Source organism: Mustelus asterias, unplaced genomic scaffold (genome assembly GCF_964213995.1).
Source record: "Mustelus asterias unplaced genomic scaffold, sMusAst1.hap1.1 HAP1_SCAFFOLD_63, whole genome shotgun sequence".
NCBI lineage: Eukaryota > Metazoa > Chordata > Chondrichthyes > Carcharhiniformes > Triakidae > Mustelus > Mustelus asterias.
Window position 1 is genome coordinate 479969 of NW_027590128.1, and position 21764 is coordinate 501732.

Below are 21764 nucleotides of genomic sequence, written 5' to 3' on the forward strand. Positions count from 1 at the left end.
GGCGCCTAAATCCTGTTCATCTATAGGGAAGTCCAGCAGATCGCACTGAGTCTTGATTTCGTCATCTGCCTGAGTGTTTTTTTGCTACTTCTCTATTATGATGAACGATGTTAAAAGATTGTTCTGCGCAATGTTGCCATTTCCTCTAGTTCAGTTACAGTATCACTTGTGTCCGCTTTATTAGCACACAATTCCATTAGATATGTTTCAGATGGTGATTATAGGTTTATAGGTGCAGACATGTTAGTCTGCACCTATAAACCCATTGAATTCTGTTGTACACTGAATGAATTGCCAACATGTGCATCTTATCAAAATAGGAACATTTCATTCCTCATGACGTCTTAAAATGCAGCATTTCTGAATTTGCTGAAAGCATTTGGGGCCGAGGTCACGTCAAATATAATATGGCTGTAACATCGAGATTCTGATAATGTTCAGAAACAAACTTGAATCCTGCAAACATCGCAGTCCTATGTTTCCAATCGGTTGCAAACCAGTGACTTTTCGCGTGTAAGGCGAGCGTGATGACCAATAAGCTACAGAAATGATTGGTTACTCTAAAACCTAAAGGGACTGTCTCTGTATCATTCACTGCTCTCAGGCCCGCATTCATCTCTGTACTTCAGTTGGATTGTCTCTGAATCATTCCGCTCAATCTCAGCCTTGCCTATGTCAATGACTTTTATAGCTCTCTCAAAGTGTACAGGTGCATTGGATGATATAGGAAGTGTACAGCTTAGAGACTAAGGACTTACTTGCCTGCATAGCACCGTTGATCAAATCTTTAAACATGGTGGGTTAGCAAGCACTGAGCTGATGCTCTGCTGACGCTTCATTCAGCCACCTAGTCTTGGAAATTTCTTCGACATTAAACAGAGAGATCAGGCAGTGACAGGGCTGATCCGCTGAAGGATGCCGAAAATAGCTCCATGGCCAACAGTCTCCGAATCCAAATCACTGAATCCAGGCAGCCACTGAGCTGATGCACAAACTGGGCCACACTCACCTGCATAGGCACATTGCTCAGGTTTTTAACAGGAAGTATGTACAGGGATAGGAAAACATACCTTTCAAGTTATCACCAATTTACGCTTGCATATTGCTCAGATCTACCTTGCAGCCACATTCATTTTACTGCTGCATTGTTTTGATTAAATGTTTATTTTTCTATTCTTTGATTGAAGTGTTTTTAGGCGTACATTTCTTCCCATCTGTTCTCTCTTTTGTTCGCTCCCTCAACATCAACTTCATTACTCCCTTTGTCAGCCGGAGATATCCCCTACCGCCCCGCCCCCTTTTCTATCGTCCCGTTCCCTGGTTAAATCTCGCAGTCCATGAGGTGCTGTCGGGCAGCTCTGAAGCCTTTTTAAGTCTGAGCAACCTTTACTTGGTGAAGCTGATCTTCCCAGCCAAGCCTGAATTGAAGCAAATAACAATTGGAAACGAAACATAAACTCTTTAACTGATAGCTACTCTCTCTCTCTCACTCTCGCCGATCAACCTTCCAGTCTGATGGGATTCTGCTGTGTGTTGTCTCAGCCGATCCTGGATTCAGTTGGGTGACAGTTTGATCCGAGGTTAATGAGGTTTCCTCTGGGTGTGTGTTGGAGCGGCTGACAGCGCCGCTGCTCAATCTGGCTGTAACCTTCCGCGATTCTCTGCACAAACCTCAACAGACTGGAGCACCCAATGATAGCTGGAAAGCAGTTTTTGTACGGGGGTGAGACTGCTTTCTATCACTGTGAGGCTGAAAGCGCAGTAATAGCGGCCAGCGTCAGTCAGCTGTAGGCTCGAGATGGTTAAAGTGGTTAATTTAGCCGAGGTCTGGAGATCAGCAGAGAAATTTGGTCCAAAAACTTCCCCTCTCTCTTCTTGTGTATCCCAGGACCTTTTCCATATAATGAACTGCAAATTCTTCTGTGGCTGCTGTCTGTACCAATATAGGACATAGGCGCTCGCTGTTGTGCTGTAGGTACATCGGAGAGTCACCGTTTCACCTTCTTTCCTCTCGAAAGACTGCGGCTGAGAAACAGAATCTCCATCACTCGGATCTGTAACATGTATTCAAGAAGAAAAATAAACTATGTGTTGGACGTGCTGCTGAAATAATATTAACACTTTACAGTCCAGTCTACATAACTGGAGTTATGAAATAAAAACAAATAAAGGCTGAATTACTCAGCAGCGTCAGGAAGCATCACTGGAGAGAAGCAGAGTTAAAGTTTCAGATCGAGATAACATTTAACCAGATTGGAGTCATCCTTACCGACAAGAAACAGCCCGAACACAATGCATACGGTGAGGAACTCCATGGCGGCAGCAGAGCCCGGGGCTATGGTTACCTTTAAAAATCCAAGCATTACCGGTACGGAATCTATTTTTAACGTCACTTTCTGATTTCAATGTTCCCGTCCAATCAAACAATCTGCAATCTACCCGTCATAGATTGAGATAATATTTAAATGAGTTTCAGTGATTGGCTGAAGCTCTTTGACCAACTGTATTAAATATCTGAGACTGGAGTCAGTCACTTGAGTGAATGTAATGTGTGGTGTGACGGAAGAGTCAGCTTTGCTGACAAGACCATAAGATATAGGAGCAGAGTTAGGCTATTCGGCCCATCGTGTCTGCTCCATCATTCAGTCATGGCTGATATGTTTAGAATCCCTACAGTGCAGGAGGAGGCCATTCCGCCCATCGAGTCTTCACCGACCACAGTCCCAGTCAGGCCCCGTTTCCGTAACTCCATGGCCAATCAACCTAACCCACATACTTTTGGACAGTGGGAGGAAACCGGAGCACGCAGGGGAAACCCACGCAGACACGGGGAGAATGTGCAGACTCCGCACAGGCAGTGACCCGAGGCTGGAATTGAACCCGGGCCTCTGGCGCTGTGAGGTAACAGTGCTAACCATTGTGCTAGAGTGCCATCCCTGTGGGGTTTCTCAACCCCATTCTCCCATCTTTTCCCCATAACGTTTGATCCCTTCACCAATCAAGGACCTATCGATCTCTGTCTTAAATATACTCAATGATCTGGCCTCCTTAGCCTTCTGTGGCAAGCAATTCCACAGATTCACCACCCTCTGCCTGAAGAAATTACTCCACATCTCGATTCAAACGGGCCCCCACTTTACTCTGAGGCAGTGCGCTCGGATCCAACACTCTCCTACTAATGGAAACATCTTCCTCACGTCTACTCTAACCAGGCCTTTCCGTATTCTGTAAACCTCAAAGAGATCCCCCACATCACTCTAAACTGCATCGAGTACAGACCCAGAGTTCTCAGGTGGAAGCAGTTTTTTATTTGATCGGTTTAAATCGTTCATATTGAATTTTATTTATTTTTATGTAGGTTTGTGATGGCTTCTCAAGATCATTAATCTCACTGTCATGTGCGTGACCTGTTCACACTGAACGCTTCGTTCTGAACAGTAGACTTCGTCGGGTTGCGAATTTAAATAAAACAATATACTGATTGTACAACAGCGGATTAGATGCAGATCCCTTGAGAGAAACAAGTTCAGCAACACAGAAACATCCAAGCTAAGAAATGAAGGTAAACGAATGCAAAGACACTGAGTGATTCGAAGGCCGAGACCGTGATCGAAGGAGAGAGATAAGTGGAGAGGAAGAGATGGAGATGTAGAGAGATGAGCAAGAGGAAAGAGAATGACAGAAATGAGGCAGTGACAGGGATATAAAAAGTGGGACAGACATTGAGATAAATGAGGGAGAGACGGGGGCAGCAAGGGAAATAGATGGTGATACGGTGAAGGGAACAGTTGCAGATATGTAGAGATAATACAGAGAGTGACACAAAGAGAGACAAACGAACAGATCACAAGAGAAACAGAGATAGACAGTGACAGGAACAAACGGGTACAACTTGAAAATCAATGGCCTAAATCCAATCAGGAAGCGATTCCAGAAAGCGAAAGATAAATAACATAATTTAGAACGTGATGCCAGCGGGGAGATTTCCGAGAGCTCCTTGACACCCTGAGAATGAAGCTAGTATCGGTATCACATTGTGATCCTTCTCGTGCCCCTGCAGTAAACACGCACATGCGGTGAGGCAGCTCCATCTGGCGGCGATCCGAGGTACATAGTTATTTTCTGGAAAACCACCGAATTCTCAGAAGACGGAAGGACGTTACTGCATTCGTTTCAAATCTACGTTTATTTATTAGTGTCACAAGTCTCTGGACTAATAGATTCTGAGTTTCTCTTTCTCCCTGTATTTCTCGGGTTCTCCGGTTCTCTTTTCGTTTGGGACCGATGTATCTCGTTCTGTCATTCCGCCTCGGTTTCTCTATCTCCCTTTGTCCTGCTTCTGACCGTCTCTGTCTTCACACTGGCTCTACCTTCTTCTGTTTCTCCCCTTTTCCCTAAGGTTCAGGGTTGAGACAATCCGATTTCTCCCACTCTCCCACTTCAACGAGTCCACTCAATTACTCATTATATTGGAGCAGCAATAATTGATAAAGTTAATAACCAGAACTTAAGGGGTAACATTACGATGGAAAGATTTAAATGCAAATAACTAAAGAATATAGGAAGTGAATGTGAATCCAGGGTCATGTTTGCATCTTGTGTTGTTATTTTAGAGTAGGCATCTTATCGGAATCTAGATGGCTCCTTCTTGTTTAAAATGGGCGTTTATAACCACTATTAATTGAATAAAGCGAATCGCCAGCAACGAAATAAAGTTGGGATTATCTCTCATGCATACGTTCAACTGCATCAAATTACACTGCAATAGTAAAAGTACTGCTAGAATAATCCGACATCGTAGCACAGTGGTTAGTCATGCTGCGTTACAGCGCTTTGGACCCGGGTTCAGCCACTGTCTGTGTGGAGTCTGAAGATTCTCCCCGTGTCTGCGTGAGTTTCCTCCGGGTGCTCCGGTTTAGAACATAGAACATAGAACATAGAACATTACAGCGCAGAACAGGCCCTTCGGCCCACGATGTTGCACCGACCAGTTAAAAAAAAACTGTGACCCTCCAACCTAAACCAATTTCTTTTCGTCCATGAACCTATCTACGGATCTCTTAAACGCCCCCAAACTAGGCGCATTTACTACTGATGCTGGCAGGGCATTCCAATCCCTCACCACCCTCTGGGTAAAGAACCTACCCCTGACATCGGTTCTATAACTACCCCCCCTCAATTTAAAGCCATGCCCCCTCGTGCTGGATTTCTCCATCAGAGGAAAAAGGTTTCCTCCCGCAGTCCGAAAGATGTGCTGGTTAGGTGCATTGGCCATGCTAACTTTTCCCTCAGTGTACCCGAACAGGCGCCTGAGTATGGCGACGAGGGGATTTTCACATTAACTTCATTGAAGTGTTGATGTGACTGAAAATTTTCAGCATTAAGCCAATGTTTGAATGATCAATGCCTGTTCCATGGGCTCTCTTCGCTCTGAGATATTTAATATCTTCTGTGTTTTGTGACAGAGATAAATGCTGAAGCTTCAGTGTTTCAAGATCGATCTAAATGAAGCGCTCTGGAAGGACAGAACATATTGTTGGACTGTAAATACTCGACAGCTGCTTTTCAAACTGTGTTCTGGTGCATCCACTATCCCGGGCAAGCTCTGCGATATTTGATGAAGGTATATAGCTCGGGCAATACCGATACGTCTCCGGATTTGTCAGATAGGTTCTCGGCTGCTTTGCACAAAGGAAACAACACTGTTCCTTCAAAAATCGCCAGGGCTCTTCTGCCTGACAGCGCCGTGTATTTCTGTGCCATGGAGGCCACACTGGTGCAGAAATGCAGCGAACCCCGCACAAAAACCCCAGACTGGGAGTTCCGGTTAGAGATCAGCAGAGGGCGCTCCCACACCGATAAACAGAAACAATTATATCGTGTCCACAGAAAGAGTCACAGGATCATAAATGAAATATCAAATCAAAACAGAACACGCAACATGAATAGCTGTGCCGCAGTTGGGTTTTTAACTTGCAACTATACTAAAAATAGAGTTATGGTTCGTTCACTCACGCGTAGTCCTTTGATGATATTCCCTTGCCTGCGTGAATTACTGTATAGCACTTTCCCCATCTTGACTCTCCGCTTCGAGGTCGCTTTGCTCAAAGAGTCTGTTTGGTCAGAGTATTTTGCTGTCTAATGAACAGCTTAAATTAAATATACATTTCGCAAGGTTGTCATTGTGCTATTTAAAACAATCCCTGGGAACAAGTTACCATTAATGTTCATTCTGATTTTGAATGTCGGTGAAATGTTTTCTGACACAATTCGTAACCCAGTGCTTCCGCCTTGCATTACCGGGGACTTCATTCCCACCCGTGTGCCTAACAATATAGCGATCTTCCCAATAGGCACATTGATTAAATCCCAGATTGGGATATTTCTGCTCACTGAAAGGCAGGTCTCCAACATTGGGAAACATGCAAATAACATGAGAGGATGCAATGAAACTAGAGCAGATTAATGAGAGTGCAGATTAGATCGAGACTTCTCTTACTTCAACTTCCCTTTTACAGAGCGGACAGCGACAATGTTCTGTGTATCCTGGGGGTGGGAGGGGGAATTTCAGACTGACACAAATATCGCCGAGATCTCGCTCCAAATCTCGGACTAAATGATAATCTTCGCATTGAATCTACTCAGTCCCATGAGGTCACAGGAGCTGAACACAAGTGAAGAAGGTGGATTTTGCAGTAATGGGTTGTAGGATGAAAGAAATACTGTGAAGGCAGCAGCAGTGGGGATAAAATGAAACAATTATAGAAAGTTACAGTAGAGGAACAGCTTATTAGTCTTGGCATATTGCTTTGAAACAACAGTTGTGATTAGTTGATCAGGAATAAGAAAGAGACAAGTTGTTTCATACGAAATTCTATTTTCACAATTTGTCACCTGTCATTGAGCCTGGGCCTTGGCGGTTAAAGCCTTGAATCTGAACCACGAGACCACCCGCTCTCCAGCATCACCTGCTCAATGTTGCCTTGTCTATCATTCCTTGTGTCAGTTAATCCACCTTGCCTTGCTCTCTACCACAGACCTTCACTTTTGTTGTTTCTACCGAGTGACTCCTGACTTTGCAATCAGAAAATGCTGGAAATACTCAGCATATCAGTTGACATTTAGCAAAAATACAAATTATGAAACGTTTCCCTAACTCTGTATTGAAAAGCATGCAGAAATATTGCTGTCCGGTTACGAACCCTCAGAAATAATGTAATAATTGAAGTGGCGAATTTGTTGTACGTTGTCAATGGCTGAACATATTACTGGTATTGAAGCAAATTGTGTCATTTTTCAGGAGAATCCCTTTGGTTCAAGTGTGCTTTCAGCGTGCTTAAAAATAACAAAAGGAGCGTCGATAAAGCAAATTTTAAAACATGCTATAACTTGCTGGTCTGATGGATAGAGTTTGACACTTTCACTGCTGTTTTGATTACAGGTCAGGATATGAAGATTTATTGCTCGTGTCCAAACCATGAAACACATTTCAGTTATTTCCCTGTAGAATGCAGGAATCCTGGTCTCGCCTCATGTCCTGCCCTTATTGAAGTGAAGACCCTGACCAAATTCAACAGGAAGTTTTATTGTCATTTCTGGCGGGAGATTAGGAACCAGACGAGGCTAAGGACAGTTTAAGTCGTACAGGCCCTTCACTGACGCTCATTGTGCTTCTGACTGGAGAAGATTTCTCTTTGTTGCATGGATCACTTCTCTGATTAACTGACGGAACGGACTCGAAGTACCCAATGGTTCATACCAAATTCTTTGCCTCTGAGCTATTTCACGAGCAATACCGTTAAAATACCTGGTGATCGTTTGCACTTCGGTGATAGCGGGTCCGAGTGGTCTCAGACGTTGGGTTGAGGTTCCAGTCTTTGGGGAGGCGTGAATTCCAATTCAAACGCTGCTACAAGTGGTTTTAGTTCTGGACACTACGCTGGAGATTTTCAGCTGTGAAGAGGGGCGAAATACATTGGGGCTGATTTCGCCTGAGCATTGAATGCTGAGGGCCGACATGATTGAGTGTGCAAAATTTTGAGGGACATGGATTGGCAGATAAGAATAGTCGTTTCCCCATAGCAGAAGGGTGAACAACCAGGCGGCATAGATTTAAGGTATGGAGAAAGAGCTTCAGAGAGGATCAGAGGGTGATGGCAATCTGGAACCCACTGCCTGAAAGATTGTTAGCGGCGAGAACACCAACACTAAGAACACTTAAGAACCATTTAGAAGAGCACTTTAAATGCCTCGATATCACAGGCAGCCACATTCGCCACACCTCTGGAGAACAGCTCTTTTGTCCATGTGTGAACAAAGGCTGACTGGAGAAGGTTTCTCTTTGTTGCATAGTTCAGCCTTCTCTGATTAACTGTTAGCTGGTTACTGCGAAGTCAGTGCTTTTGATACCATGTTTGTTGATCCCTTCTATCACATTCCTGATGACCGAGAGCAGACTGGTGGTAATTGTCTTGATTTGATTTGCAGTTTGCCAGGTAGATGACAGTAATGCAGTTGTACTGAAACTGCTTGACTCGGAGCGCGGCAAGTTCAGGAGCACAACGCTTTAGCAAAATTGCTGGAAGTTTGCCAATGTCGGGAGCTCTCGTTTTTTCCAATGTATCCACAAACATCTTTGTCTTCCAATCAACGCTGCAGTAGACGTGATTGTCGCATAGTGGGCGCCGCGGTGGCTTCGCAGCGCCAGGGACCCGGCTTCAATTCCAGCCTTCGGTAATTGTGCGGCGTTTGCACGTTCTCCCCGTGTGTGCCTGAGTTTCCTGCCGGTGTTCAAGTTTCCTCCCACAGTGTCCAGTTGTGCATGTTAGGTGGATTGGCCACGTATTTGCTGTAATTGCTTATAAATTATAGATTGGCTGTGTGACTATCTAGCAAAGTTTAGACAATGACATGAAATGAGGCAGTGGGAAAATAGATGATTATGGTCTAATTGCAAATCTCTCTTATGAGCTTTTCTAGTGGTCAGGATTAGGCGCCGTGCCCGGGATTTATTCCCAGTCACGGGGTGAACATTTTTTTGTTTAACTCATCATTAAATCAAATTAGGCCTCACATCGTCTGGGAAGGGAGAAACAAGGGTTAATCTTCAAACTGGATGAATTGTATCAGACGTGGAAAAGTCAGAGATGTAACAACAAGTTTAAGCTCAGAAGAAGAATTTAACGGCAGGCACACGGCAAACATTGATCGTTTGAAGTAACTGGCACATGTCAAATTCTGCCCCTTTATCGCCACATATTCTAACTCCCAGCTCTCCCGCTCATACATATCTATTTCCATCTGAAAATGCAGTCTGTTCCACTGATTATTATACATTTATTGCAAGGGCATTGCAAAGGGTTGGCTCCATGGCTCAGTGGTTAGAGCACTGGTCTCGTAAACCAGAGGTCGCGAGTTCGATCCTCGCTGGAGCCTTATGTTCAACTTTAGTTTATAGCCGCAAGTTACACGTGGTAATTTAAACGCTCGGTCTCATGCGGCCTTGATATCAAGACCGATCACTCTCAGCTCACCTCGGGAATTCAGCTCCTTTGTCCATGTTTGAACAAAAGCTCAAATGAGGACAGCAGCTGAGTCACCCTGGCGAAACTCAAACTGGGCTTTGCTGAGGAGGTCTGTTGATGACCCTGCCGTCGCTTTACAGATGATCGACATCGTCTAATTTGGCGGTAATTGGCTAGTTGGATTTGCCGTGCCTTTTTTTGTGCAGGACATACCTGGGCAATTTTCCACATTGTTGCGTAGATGCCAGTGTTGTAATTGTCCGAGAAGAACTCGGCTAGGGGAGCGGTAACTTCGACAGCACAAGTACTATTGCCGAAATGTTATCAGGGCCCATTGCCTTTCCAGTATCCAGTGCCTCCAACCGTTTCTTGGTATCAATTGGAGTGAATCGAATTGGCTGGACACTAGCATTTGAGATGCTAGGGACCACTGGAGGAGGCCGAGATGGATCATCCAGTCGACACTCCTGGCTGAAGATTGCTTCGAATTCTTCAGGTTTATCTTTTGCATCGAGGTGCTGGGCTGCCCCATCAGTGAGGATGAGGATATTTGTGGATTTTCTTCCTCCAGTGAGTTGTTTAATTGTCCACCACTATTCACGACTGGATGTGGAAGGACTGAAGAGGTTAGATCTGATCTGTTGGTTGTGGGATCGCTTACCTCCCTCTATCACTTGTCGTTTTTGCCATTTGGCATGTACATAGTCCTGTTTGGTAGTTTCTCCAGGTTGACACCTCACATTTTGGTATGCCTGGTGCTACTCCTGCGCACCCCCCCCCCACCCCCCCTCCCCCCCACACATACACACACCCTTGCACTCTCCATTGAACCAGAGTTGATTCCCTGACTTGATAGTAATGGTTATTTGGGGTATATTCTGGGCCATGAGATTGCAGATTGTGCTGGAGTACAGTTCCCCTGCTGTTGGTGGCCCACAACGCCCATGCATGCCTAGTCTTGAGTTGCTAGATCGGTTCGAAGTCTGTCCCATTAAACACGGTGATAGTGCCACATAACACAATGGAGGCTATTCTCAATGCAAAGGCGGGACTTCGTCTCCACACGGATTATGCAGTGATCACTCTTGCGGATACCGTCGTGGACGGTTGCATCTGCAGCCGGTAGATTGGTAAGGATGAGGTCAAGTATGTTATTTCCTCTTGTTGGTTCCTTCACCAGCTGCTGCAGATCAAGTCTAACAGTTACATCTTTTAAGACCCGACCAGCTCGATCAGTATTGCTGCGACTGAGCCATTCTCGGTGGTGGACATTGAAATCCCCCATCCAGAGTACATTCTGCGCCCTTGCCACTCTCAGTGCTTCCTCCAAGTGTATTTCAACATGGAGGATCACTGATTCATGAGCCGAAGGAGGGCGGCACCTGGTATCCAGTAAGAGGTTTCCTTCCACATGTTTAACCTGAAGCCATGAGACGACAGAGTCGATGTTAAGAATTCCCAGGGCAACTCACTCCCGATTGTATCCCACTGCGCTGCCATCTCTGCTAGCTGGCGGCACAGTGGTATACAGTCGCTGGGAGTTTGCTGGGGCATGAAATTGACACTGAGGCGAAATCGTCCCACAAGATGCTGAAGCGATCGAATTACATAAAATTTTACGAGGGATGATAGAGTGAACATAGACAAAATGTTTCTTCTTATTGGGCAATCGAGATCAAGAGGTCACAATTACACAAAAAAACAAAATACAATGAATGCTGGAATCTGTGCAAAAAACAGAAAATGCTTGGAAATCTCAACTGATCTGACAGCATCTGTGGGGAAGGAATAGAACCAACCTACTGTCACATGGATAGGTAGAGAGGCGGTAGATTTAAAACGGAGATGCTGGGGAACTACTTATTGCTAATGGTCGTCGACTTTTGGAACTCGCTGCCCCATAGAACGTTGGAGTCTGAATCATTAAAAAGGTTTAAAGAAGGAGACAGATATATTTCCAATACAACATGAATTAACAGATAAGGGGCAGTGGATTTGAGACCAGGGAAAGATCAGCCATGAACTGATTGAATGCTGGAGCAGGCTCGAAGCGTTGAATTTGCCCACTGCTGATCTTAATTCCTATGTTCCTAAGTGTAACTTTCAATTTTCATAACCCACCAACCACATCAATGAGGCAGATGTGCAACCTATCTGCCAAAATACTTGTTTTGGCAGATAAGGCAAAGGAGAATCCAAAGAGCTTCGACAAAGACAGAAAGGGCAAAAGAGTAGCAAGGGAGAGTAGCAAGGATCAACAAGATCATCTGTGTGCGGATCCACAAGAGATGGGTGAGGTGCTAAATGCATATTTCTCATCAGTATTTGCTGTAGAGAAAAGCATGGATGTTAGGGAACTTCAGGAAATAAATAGTGATGTCTTGAGGAGTGTACATATTACAGATAAGGAGGTGCTGGGAGTCTTAACGCGCATCGAGGTGGATAAATCCCGGGACCTGATGAAGTATATCCCAGGACATTGTGGGAGGCTAAGGAGGAAATTGAGGGTCCCCTAGCAGAGATGTTCGAATCATTGATAGTCACAGGTGAGGTGCCTGAAGATTGGAGGGTGGTAAATGTTGTGCTTGTTTAAAAAGGGCTGCAGGGAAAAGCCTGGGAACTACAGGCCAGTGAGCCTCACTTCTGTGATGGGTAAGTTGTTGGAAGGTATTTTGAGAGACAGGATCTACAGGCATTTAGAGACGGAATGAATTCTTAGAGATAGTCAACGACTTGCCTGGGCTTGCAAAATCTCACCAACCATCCTGGCTGGAGACAATACACACCTCTTTAACCTGTGCTTAACCCTCTCTCCACTCACAATGTCTGTACATTTAAGACCTGATTACCTGTAAAGTCTCGCATTCCAACCATTATTTTGTAAATTGAGTTTGTGTCTATATATGCCCTGTTTGTGAACACAACTCCCACTCACCTGATGAAGGGGCAGTGCTCCGTAAGCTTGTGGCTTGTGCTACCAAATAAACCTGTTGGACTTTAACCTGGCGTTGTGAGACTTCGTACTGTGTTTACCCCAGCGGGTGGTGGTGGGGGTGGGGAGGAGGAGAACTGGGGGGAGCGGTGGAAACAATCCTTCAGCATGCACACTATCAAACAGTCTCGCCGTTGCAGACTTGTCAATGGGATCACTTTTTATTATTCCAAACTCTAGAGAGAAAAGGGTAACCACAATGAATCTCTCCTCCAAGGGCAACTGTCTCATCACAGCAATCAATCCATTGAACCTTCGTTACACAGACAGCGCGAGAATAGAGGGAAATAAGAACACACTATGGAAAGTGGATAGAGGCACAGTGAGAGACTGAGAGAGTGCAAAATAATGAGGTCGTTACACAGAAACAAAGAGAGACAGATATAGACAGTGCGTGGGGGAGTCAGCCACATCGTATGAATGAATAACAATGTACACAAAGCCAGCGGCCGGAACCCACAAGCATTGGGTCCTCTGAATTGTTGACTAGGGTTAAAGAGAAGGTCCAAAAGAAGAGTCAGCTTTTGAAAACATCTTGAACTGCCTGTGAGTGCGTTGTGTTGTTAGATTCCTTGTGTTGTCAGTTTCCCAAACCAAACCACGGGAAAACTCATCCTGCCGTGTGCACGGCAAAGAAATGAACAGGACTTTGCCATTGCAAACAACAACAATGGGGCTCGTCCGGGAATTGAACCCGGGACCTCTCGCAGCCTTGCACATCACAACACCCAAAGCGAGAATCATACCCCTAGACCAACGAGCCGCTGTTGCGGGAGCTCCTCAAATACGGATATATATTGTCATACAAATCTGATCAGACAGCTGCCCTGAAAGCTGGAAGCGCTGGAGAAACTCAGGAAGCCAGGCAGCAAGTGCACACAGGGAAAGGACTGTATTCTTACACCTTCATAACCTTTCATTTTACCCTTTAAGCTGGTAAAGTTTGAAAATGTAGGAAGTTTTAAACAAGTGAAATCCAGGAGGAGCGAGGAAACATAACAACAGGAAAGGGCCCTGACCGGGTACAATTCAAGAGAGATAAATGAACAACTTGTTTACAGTCCATGGTCTGAGCGTGAGGAAAGCAGAGTATCATAGAATGTTTACACCTCAGAATGAGACCATGCACAAAATCATTGAAGAAGTCACGTGTGCTGTGGATAATAGGGAGCCGGTGGGTGTACTGTACAGCGATTTCACAGGAGCTGCAGTGATGAGGTTGGTGGATTTGGGAAATTGAGAGGAACACATGAGCAGCTTGTCTGACTATTTCATCTCTTTATCGCTTTCATGCTGCAGCGAAAAGTAATCCTTGTTGCCATTGGATGAAGGACTAACTTCTGTTCTACCTGAACAGAACATTTTGAAAGAGAGACTTGCCTCTGGTGGAAATAGATCTGAGATGAAAATAATGAAATATAAAACGAAGTAAATTAGATTAAACATCCAACGTGTTAGAAATATTGGGTCATCCAAACTATTAGAAATATTGGGTTGACAGTAAGTGGCATGAATTGATGCTGTGATCGCAGATATAGAACTGGAACCCACCATCACACTGAGTGAATCCGCTGTCTGTTTAAATGTTGATCAAAGAAAAATGTTAATCACTTTACACAATGGAACGTACGGTAACTCAGTCAATAAGCACCCTCCACTCACAAATAACAGAAAGGGTTAATTTCATCTCACAACTTTAAACTTCTTGCTGTTCCGTACATTTACCATGAAGGTTTATAAAGTAAGTGAATAGAATTTGTGATGGTAAAAAACATGTCCACGCCCATGAGGTACGTAAGCATAGTGGCGGACACAGAGGAACAAACATAACCATAGACCACGCGAGACAGAGGACAAAGGAGCAACAAAACGGAGGTTAGACATTGAAGGAATATAGCTTAGGAGTCGGGCATTTGACTGCAAGTCAAGACGCTTCAGCATTCAAATCGGATGCCTCTGAATATTCCCTTAATATCAATGAGCTATACCCCTTCAGGGCATTTTTGCAATCAATGATGAAGTACAAACTAACATTTTGTTTGCTCTAATTCAGTTCATATGCAACAACGATCTAGAATCGGGGAAATTTTAAAAAATGTTAATTTCAATTATGTTTCGACCTTATTTTAAATCGGGGAGCCTTTCGTATATGAAATGAACATGTTAACTCCTACAATCCAGAAGCTCTGCTCATGACCAATGTGACCGGCCTAGAATATCAAACAGTGCAGTGTGATTGCAATTTAAATCCTTGCTTTGTAGAATTATAATTCTGTTGAAAACCTTAGCCATGTGGCAGTCATTCATCTAACATAAGATTTAGAAAATAGCATTTGTCCCGAATTTTATCTCTTTCTCCATGACTGCAGTTGCAGAATATTATTCAAGCATTGGGGAATTGTAAATGCCACATGGCTGTGAGATAATGTGATTCCTTAATATTTAATAACACTTAGAGATGGGACAGCTGTTTTGAAAAGGTATTATCAGTTTTTTTGAACACAATAATCAGTGTACTTCAGGAACACAGGTGACAAATGGAAGTGTTTAGAATTTGATGCGTGTCCACAGATTCTGCCAAACCTGCTGAGAATTTCCACCATCTAATGCTTGTATTATAAATACAGGTTTTATCAGAACATAAAACACACCGCAAGACGGCAACGATAAATGAAATAGTCCCACAAGCTGTTCACGTGTAAATTTTAATTTCCGAAACCCACCAATCTCATCATTACTGATCCTGTGAAACTTACCTTGTAAAACACGGCAGGCATTCATCTCTCAAAGAACTGAAACGCCTCAAATATGAACTCTCTGCTCTCAATCTCAGGACTTTGCAATTATAAAAAACAGCATGCTGGTGAAAGTTTAACTCAGTCCTCACTCCACTGATCTTTGCCGACTTACTGTGTATTTCCCTCATTGAACACATTTCAGGTTGGGACAGACAAATTCCTGATCTATTGGCAGCGCTTTGCAGCCTATCACTGTCCTTCACTATCTGTGTTTGTTCTTGAACTGTTGCCCATGTGACATTTCCAATTCGGACACAAATATCGATCTAACTCCACTGCTTCTGACAGAGCTATTTTCGATCAGGAAACAACTCAGGTTTGTTAAATGGATTATCAAAAACTTTAAATCTTAGCATATTGAAGCCGATCAATGACCCTGAAAGCGCCAAATCCTCAGCACTGGACCATGAGGATTTCATTCTCCTGGTTCTCCCATAGACTGAATACAGGAATTCCACAGTGCCAATTATTCACAGTCGCATTCTCCTTCCAGTCCTGTGCACGTTGTTCAGCTTTGAAATTATTCATCTTTTCACATTAGCTTCCAGTGTGATGAAAGCAGAGCAGTGATAAGCTGAAGGATTTCAACAGATTTACCACAATAAGGTTTATAACAAACATTACTCTTTGAATGTGGTGAGCTACAGTGAAATTTTATGCAGTCGAAGGTAACTCACTCATTCTGACAGTTGGTACCAGCAATTGCAATGTAAATATGATGTCGGGATACCGGCGTTGGACTGGGGTGGGCACAATAAGAAGTCTGACAGCATCATGTTAAAGTCCAACAGGTTCATTTGCTCCGATAATAAAATCAATTTGCTCTATGTTATCAGCGCCCCGAAAGCTCCTGACTCCAAGTAGACCTGGTGCTGTAAGACTTCCTAATGTAAATATGAATTGTTGTGGGTCATTGACAGGATTGTGGAATGGGGCAGATTTTTCCTTCTTCCTGTTCAACCTGCCACAAGTATCTCTCCCGTTTTCGACCAGGAAGCAATATCCACTCTCCTTAATTCATGTGTTGCACGAGAGCAATGAATCATCATTCCCTAACCGTGAATCGAACCCAGACCATGGCAGTTAAATAAGCGAATTCTATCGACGAAACCAACACGGAAATTGAAGTGATCTGAGCACTATTGAGCAATTGTGGGCGTGTGTGTGCGTGTGTGATTTGGGAGAAAGGTCACGTGCTCTCGGGTAATCCCTGATGAATGAAGCCTCCGACCTCTTTATCGCTGAGCGTTTTGTGTTCTTGAGAAATCGTCCTCTGGGGCTGATGCAATGAGGCCAGGAGAGTAATTCACTGCACCGTCTGCAATGTGATTGCGGTGCGATTTGCTGAAAGCTGTTAATTTTATAAAATTAATCTTTTTGCGAATTCTAAATGAAATGCCCTTCAGTACCCGGTAAGAATTCTCACAACACCAGGTTAAAGTGCAAGAGGTTTGTTTGAAATCACGAGCTTTCGGAGCGCAGCTCCTTCATCACTCACGCTGAGGATTCACCACATTTTTCTGTCTTTGAATGAAAGCAATAGATATCGCGTCAATTCCCCTGTATCCTGAGTGTACGACACTGATTTCCACAGTACACTGCTTTAAATGTTTGTTTTCAATGTGAAATTAAGTAGTTTGATTCCATGTGAAGCATTTAAACTTACACTCTTCCGGGAAGATGGTGACATAGTGGTAAAATCAGTGGAGTAGGAATCCTGTGACCCAGGCTCACAGGTCACGATCCCAAAGCAGTCTAGAACTGAAACGGAATTGAAAGCTAGTCTCCGTAATGAAGCTTTGTTTTCTGATTGTCATGAAAACACATCTTGCAGAAGGAAATCTGCCATCCTTCTCCTTTCTGGCCTCCATGGGACTCCAGAGGAAAGGCAATGTGATTGACTCTTAACTGCCCTCTGAAATGGCCCAGCAAAATACCCAATTCAGAGGGAAATAGGGATGGACAACAAATGCTGGCATTGACAACAAAATATATATTGCATTAGCAGCATTTTATGAAATGATTAATTCTCATTTTGTTTCATTTCATGTGAAACAGGGTGATATATTCCAGTGTCTTATTATTTAAGACCTCAACCTTTCAACAGTTCAAACAGGTAAGATTCAGTCAGAGAAAAGTGAACCACTGTGATCCAAAACTAGGTTTTGAAGTTGCTCCGTATCCCACCTCAAAACAGAAAATGTTGGAAGGACTCATCGGCTTCAAGAGCTTCTGTGGAGAGGGAAAGAGAGTGAATGATTCAGGTTGCTGACCTTTGACCCTAACTGGAAAAAAGTAGTGATTTAATGATTTTCAAACAAGTACAGAGTCAAGGAAAATAGAGAGGGAGAGGAGGAAAGGACAAACGGTCTTTTGATCGGATGGAAGGCTGGAGTGATTGAATTACAATGGAGATGATTATTCCCACTGACACAATCTCGCAGATCTGGGTTTGAATCTCATAATAAATGAGAACAAAACCTCTCTCGGAGTTCAGCGCTAAACTCCCCGCCTTCCAGTGAACCGGAGGCAGTTTTCAGTCACAAACCCACAACTGTGAGATAAGCAACGTAGAAAGAAGAAAGACTCAGTTTGAGCGGTGACACTTCTGGAGGAACGGAGATCTGGAATTCACCCAGGAATGAGGCAAAGTTTGAAACCAATGTCGCCCAACGTGGGGCTCGAACCCACGACCCTGAGATTAAGAGTCTCATGCTCTACCGACTGAGCTAGCCGGGCACATGTGCTAAGCTGCTTTCCATAACCTAAAATGCATGGAGCCAACTATGGATTTTTCATCTGGTGTGTCAGCTTGTTCTGATTTCAAAGTTTACAATGAATCCACCGACAAAATCCCCAAAGTTCCTATCCATTCCTCTCAATCATTAATTACATTATTCACATCTTCCAATTCTTAGCTTCACCTCTCCCAAATATTCCAAACTCCTCTTACATCATTCACCTTATTATTCTTTGTTCTTAATAATTTAGCCAGGGGTGGGGGGAACTCAACATTTACACTGTTAAACTGTTTTCCAGTTTCCGACTTTTCAGTAAGATCAACTCTGATAATTCTAAACTCCAGAGCGAACAGACTCATCCCACTGATTCTCTCCTCCCAGGAGAAACGCAGAAATCAATCCAGTGAACCTCGGTTACACACAGACAGCTAAATAATGGACAGAGCAAGGAGCAAAAGATGTCAACGTAATAAAAACATAGAGAGAGAGTGTGAGGGAGAGAAATAGAGACAATGAAAAACAGAAATAGCGAGTGCGGTACACATCCACAACCCACGAATGAATAACAATATACACACAGCCAGCTGTCTCAACCAACAAACATGGGGTCCTCTAAGCTGGTGACCAGAGATAAAGTGAATGGCCACAAGCATATTAACCTTTTAATGTCTTGATTTTCTTGTGTGAGTGTTGTGTTGATAGATTGCCTGCACTGTGTGATCAGGTTCTCAAACCAAATCCCACGTAAACCAATCCCAACGTTTGCACTGCAAATACATTTATAAAGCCTATGACTTGTCCAATACGAAACAACAGCTGATTGAGGGATCTAGCCCGACTTGTGAACCCGAGATCGCTCACACGTTTGTGGTTGTTTACTAACCAGGCCCGAGTAATACCCCTCGTCCAACGAGCCGCTGCTGAGGATGTTGTTCAATAAAAATATTTCCATTGACATCCAAAGCTGCTCAGACTTCTGCAGTGAAAGGTGAAAATGCTGGAAAAACTCAGAAAGCCAGACAGCTTGTGTGCACAGGAAAACAAATCTTATATTTTAGCACCATAACCTTTCATTGGGAAGAACTGGGAATTTCTAGAAATGTAAGAAGTTTTAAACAAGTGTTATCCAGCAGCATAACAAGAGGGTTTGAGGCCTCTTGCCGGGTGTAAATCAGGAGAGATTAAATGAGGGAAACAAAGAATTTTAAAGTAATTAAACCACAGAATGGGGCCATTCCTCAGTCCCTTACAGGACGCAGTTGTGGTGAGGATGAAGGGGAACCTGTGGATGTAATGTACGTAGATTACATTGGAGCCACAGTGATGAGTTGGTGGGTTTTGAAAATTGAAAGTTACACTTAGGAACATAGAATTAGGAGCAGAAGTGGGCAAATTCACCCCTTCGAGCCTGAACCGTCATGCAATCAGTTCATGATTGATCTCTCCCTGTTCTCAAATCCACCTCCCTACCTGTTCCAATATCCCCTCATCCCTTTAATTATCAGGAATATATCTGTCTCTTTCTTGAAATCATTTAATGATTCAGACTCAACCGTGCTATGGGGCAATGCAGTCCACAAATTCACGACCCTCAGTGAGAAGCAGTTCCTCCTCATCTCAGTTTAAATCTACCACCTCTCAACCTATACATTTGACATGGTGTTCCCGATTGCGCATAAGAAAAAAGATTTTACTTTCTTCAATCCTATTTAGAATTTTATATACCACGATCACTTCAGCATATTGTGGGACTATTTGACCTCACTGTCGATTTCATGTCCCAGCAAGCACAATTGGTGTCGTCATTAGCTGAAGCAGTCACTTATGTTCCACCCAAACTGGGCACATTAAGGGATATATGGTAAGTCATTTTGAAAAATACAGTTCACCCGTGACCCTGGGAGTCCAGTGGGTTGTATTCAGTACTCCCCAGTGTTGTTTGTTTTCAATTCCCGCTCAGGAAACGATCAGTTATAGGTCTCAGCAAACTATTAAAAAATAACCTGATTGACTATCTGATCGAAAGCAGATCTACTAATATCAGCCGAGTGAGTTTTGCAAGTCTACATCACAGCTGGAAATGTCACATGTGCAACAGTCAAGAACAAACACAGTAGCAGAAAGATAGTGATAGGCTGCAAAGCGCTGACAATTGAGATGGTGATGGAAGGTAACATGTGGATGGTAAAAAGGTCAGATTTTGGCGTTCACACTGAATTATTCAACTTTTCCCTCACTCTGCAACGAAAATATTTGGAAAAGGTTCTCTCTCGTTTCAAACAGTCGAAAGTGGAATGAATAACTGTAAGTGGAATGTCTGTTGTATGTTGTCACTGATTGAATGTATCACTGGGATGGAAACAGAAGGTGCCATATTGCAACAGAGACTTGCTTGTGGTGAATGTAGTCTGGCCTGGCGCGAAAAATAAAGCAATACATGCAGTGTGTGTAAAGCAAGTTGTAAAACAGGCGAAAAGCAGCTGGTCTGGTGGTCAGAGTTTGACACTTTCACTGCTGTTTGGATTGGTGGTCAGGTAATGGACATTTGTTGCTCTCATCCAACCGTAAAAACAAATGTCAGTTATTGCCTTGTGGAACATATAAAACACAATCTCGCCTCATGTCCTGAAGTGAAGACTGAGCAAATTCAGCAGGAGGTTTTTTTCTTGTCATTTCTGGCAGGATGTTGGGAACCAGACAAGGTTAAGGGCAGTTTAAATGGTGCTGGTCCTTCACTGCAGCTCATTCTGTTTCTGACAGGATGTGATTCCTGCTTGTTACAGAGTTCAGGATAAATTGATTCAGTGAAGGAGCAGGCTCAAGCCAACTGATGGACTGTCGCAGCTCCTTTGCTGCTAATTTTAATAACAATACCAGTAAAGGGCACAGCTCCTGACGTGGTAACGTAGCCGAGTAATCTAATCCAGTGGCTGAAGGTCCAGTCTTTACGGAGCTGTTGGGTCGACTGCAGCCACTGCCAGAATGGGTTTGAGTTTTGGTCCCTGCAGTTGAAGTCCAGCATTTCAGATTGAATGCAAGAATTTGTGCCGTGTCGTTTTTGGCATGAAGAAAGAGGAGCGACAGAGCAATGTAAACAGTTGTTGAGGTAAAGGAACGAGTGTGGAAGGAGCAGCAAATTATCGTGGATTCTGGAATCGGAAACAGAAAGAGAAAATGCTGGAAAATCTCACCAGGTCTGGCAGCATCTGTAAGGAGTGAAGAAAGCTGACATTTCGAGTCCAGACGACCCTTAGTCAAAGCTGGGAGGAGTGGAGTTGCTCCGATAGAGAATATAAACGGCAACACCGGTTGAATGGCTGTCTGTCGAAATAAACAGCAGGATTGCAAACATTGAGACTGCAGTCCCGGCCGAGGGGATGTATTGGGATTTTCAAACTGAGGTTCAAATCCTGTCATGTGCGCTTCCCGTCATTCCTCATTGTGACTTTTTTTTATTGAACGTTATTAGAAATGAAGCAATGGGTGCCGAGATGATCAACTCACTGCAAATTTGTCACATCAGCGTCACTGAGGGTCTCGTGATCAGCGTCGGCGCTGTGACGCGGTTTCGATTCCCACACACGGAGTGAATACATTTTTGTTCATTTATTCATTTAACAAAAACAGCGTCCGTGAAGTGAACAACAAGCTAAATCTTCCAGCTGGATGAACTTGTATCAGAGCTGGAAAAATCAGAGATGTAACATTG

At 43.8% G+C, this 21764-nt stretch overlaps 1 protein-coding gene and 3 non-coding genes across 4 annotated transcripts in view; 2 read left to right on the forward strand and 2 right to left on the reverse strand.

The window, feature by feature from the left end:
• Positions 1–21764, forward strand: part of LOC144483376 (uncharacterized) — a 490005-nt gene that overhangs the window by 336049 nt on the left and 132192 nt on the right. The window lies entirely within an intron of this gene.
• trnat-cgu (transfer RNA threonine (anticodon CGU)) lies at positions 9363–9435 on the forward strand. The gene has a single exon. It is a non-coding gene; the product is annotated as a tRNA-Thr (tRNA).
• Positions 13190–13279, reverse strand: trnap-ugg (transfer RNA proline (anticodon UGG)). Its single transcript is given in 2 exon segments — positions 13190–13225; positions 13244–13279. It is a non-coding gene; the product is annotated as a tRNA-Pro (tRNA).
• Positions 17981–18053, reverse strand: trnak-cuu (transfer RNA lysine (anticodon CUU)). The gene has a single exon. It is a non-coding gene; the product is annotated as a tRNA-Lys (tRNA).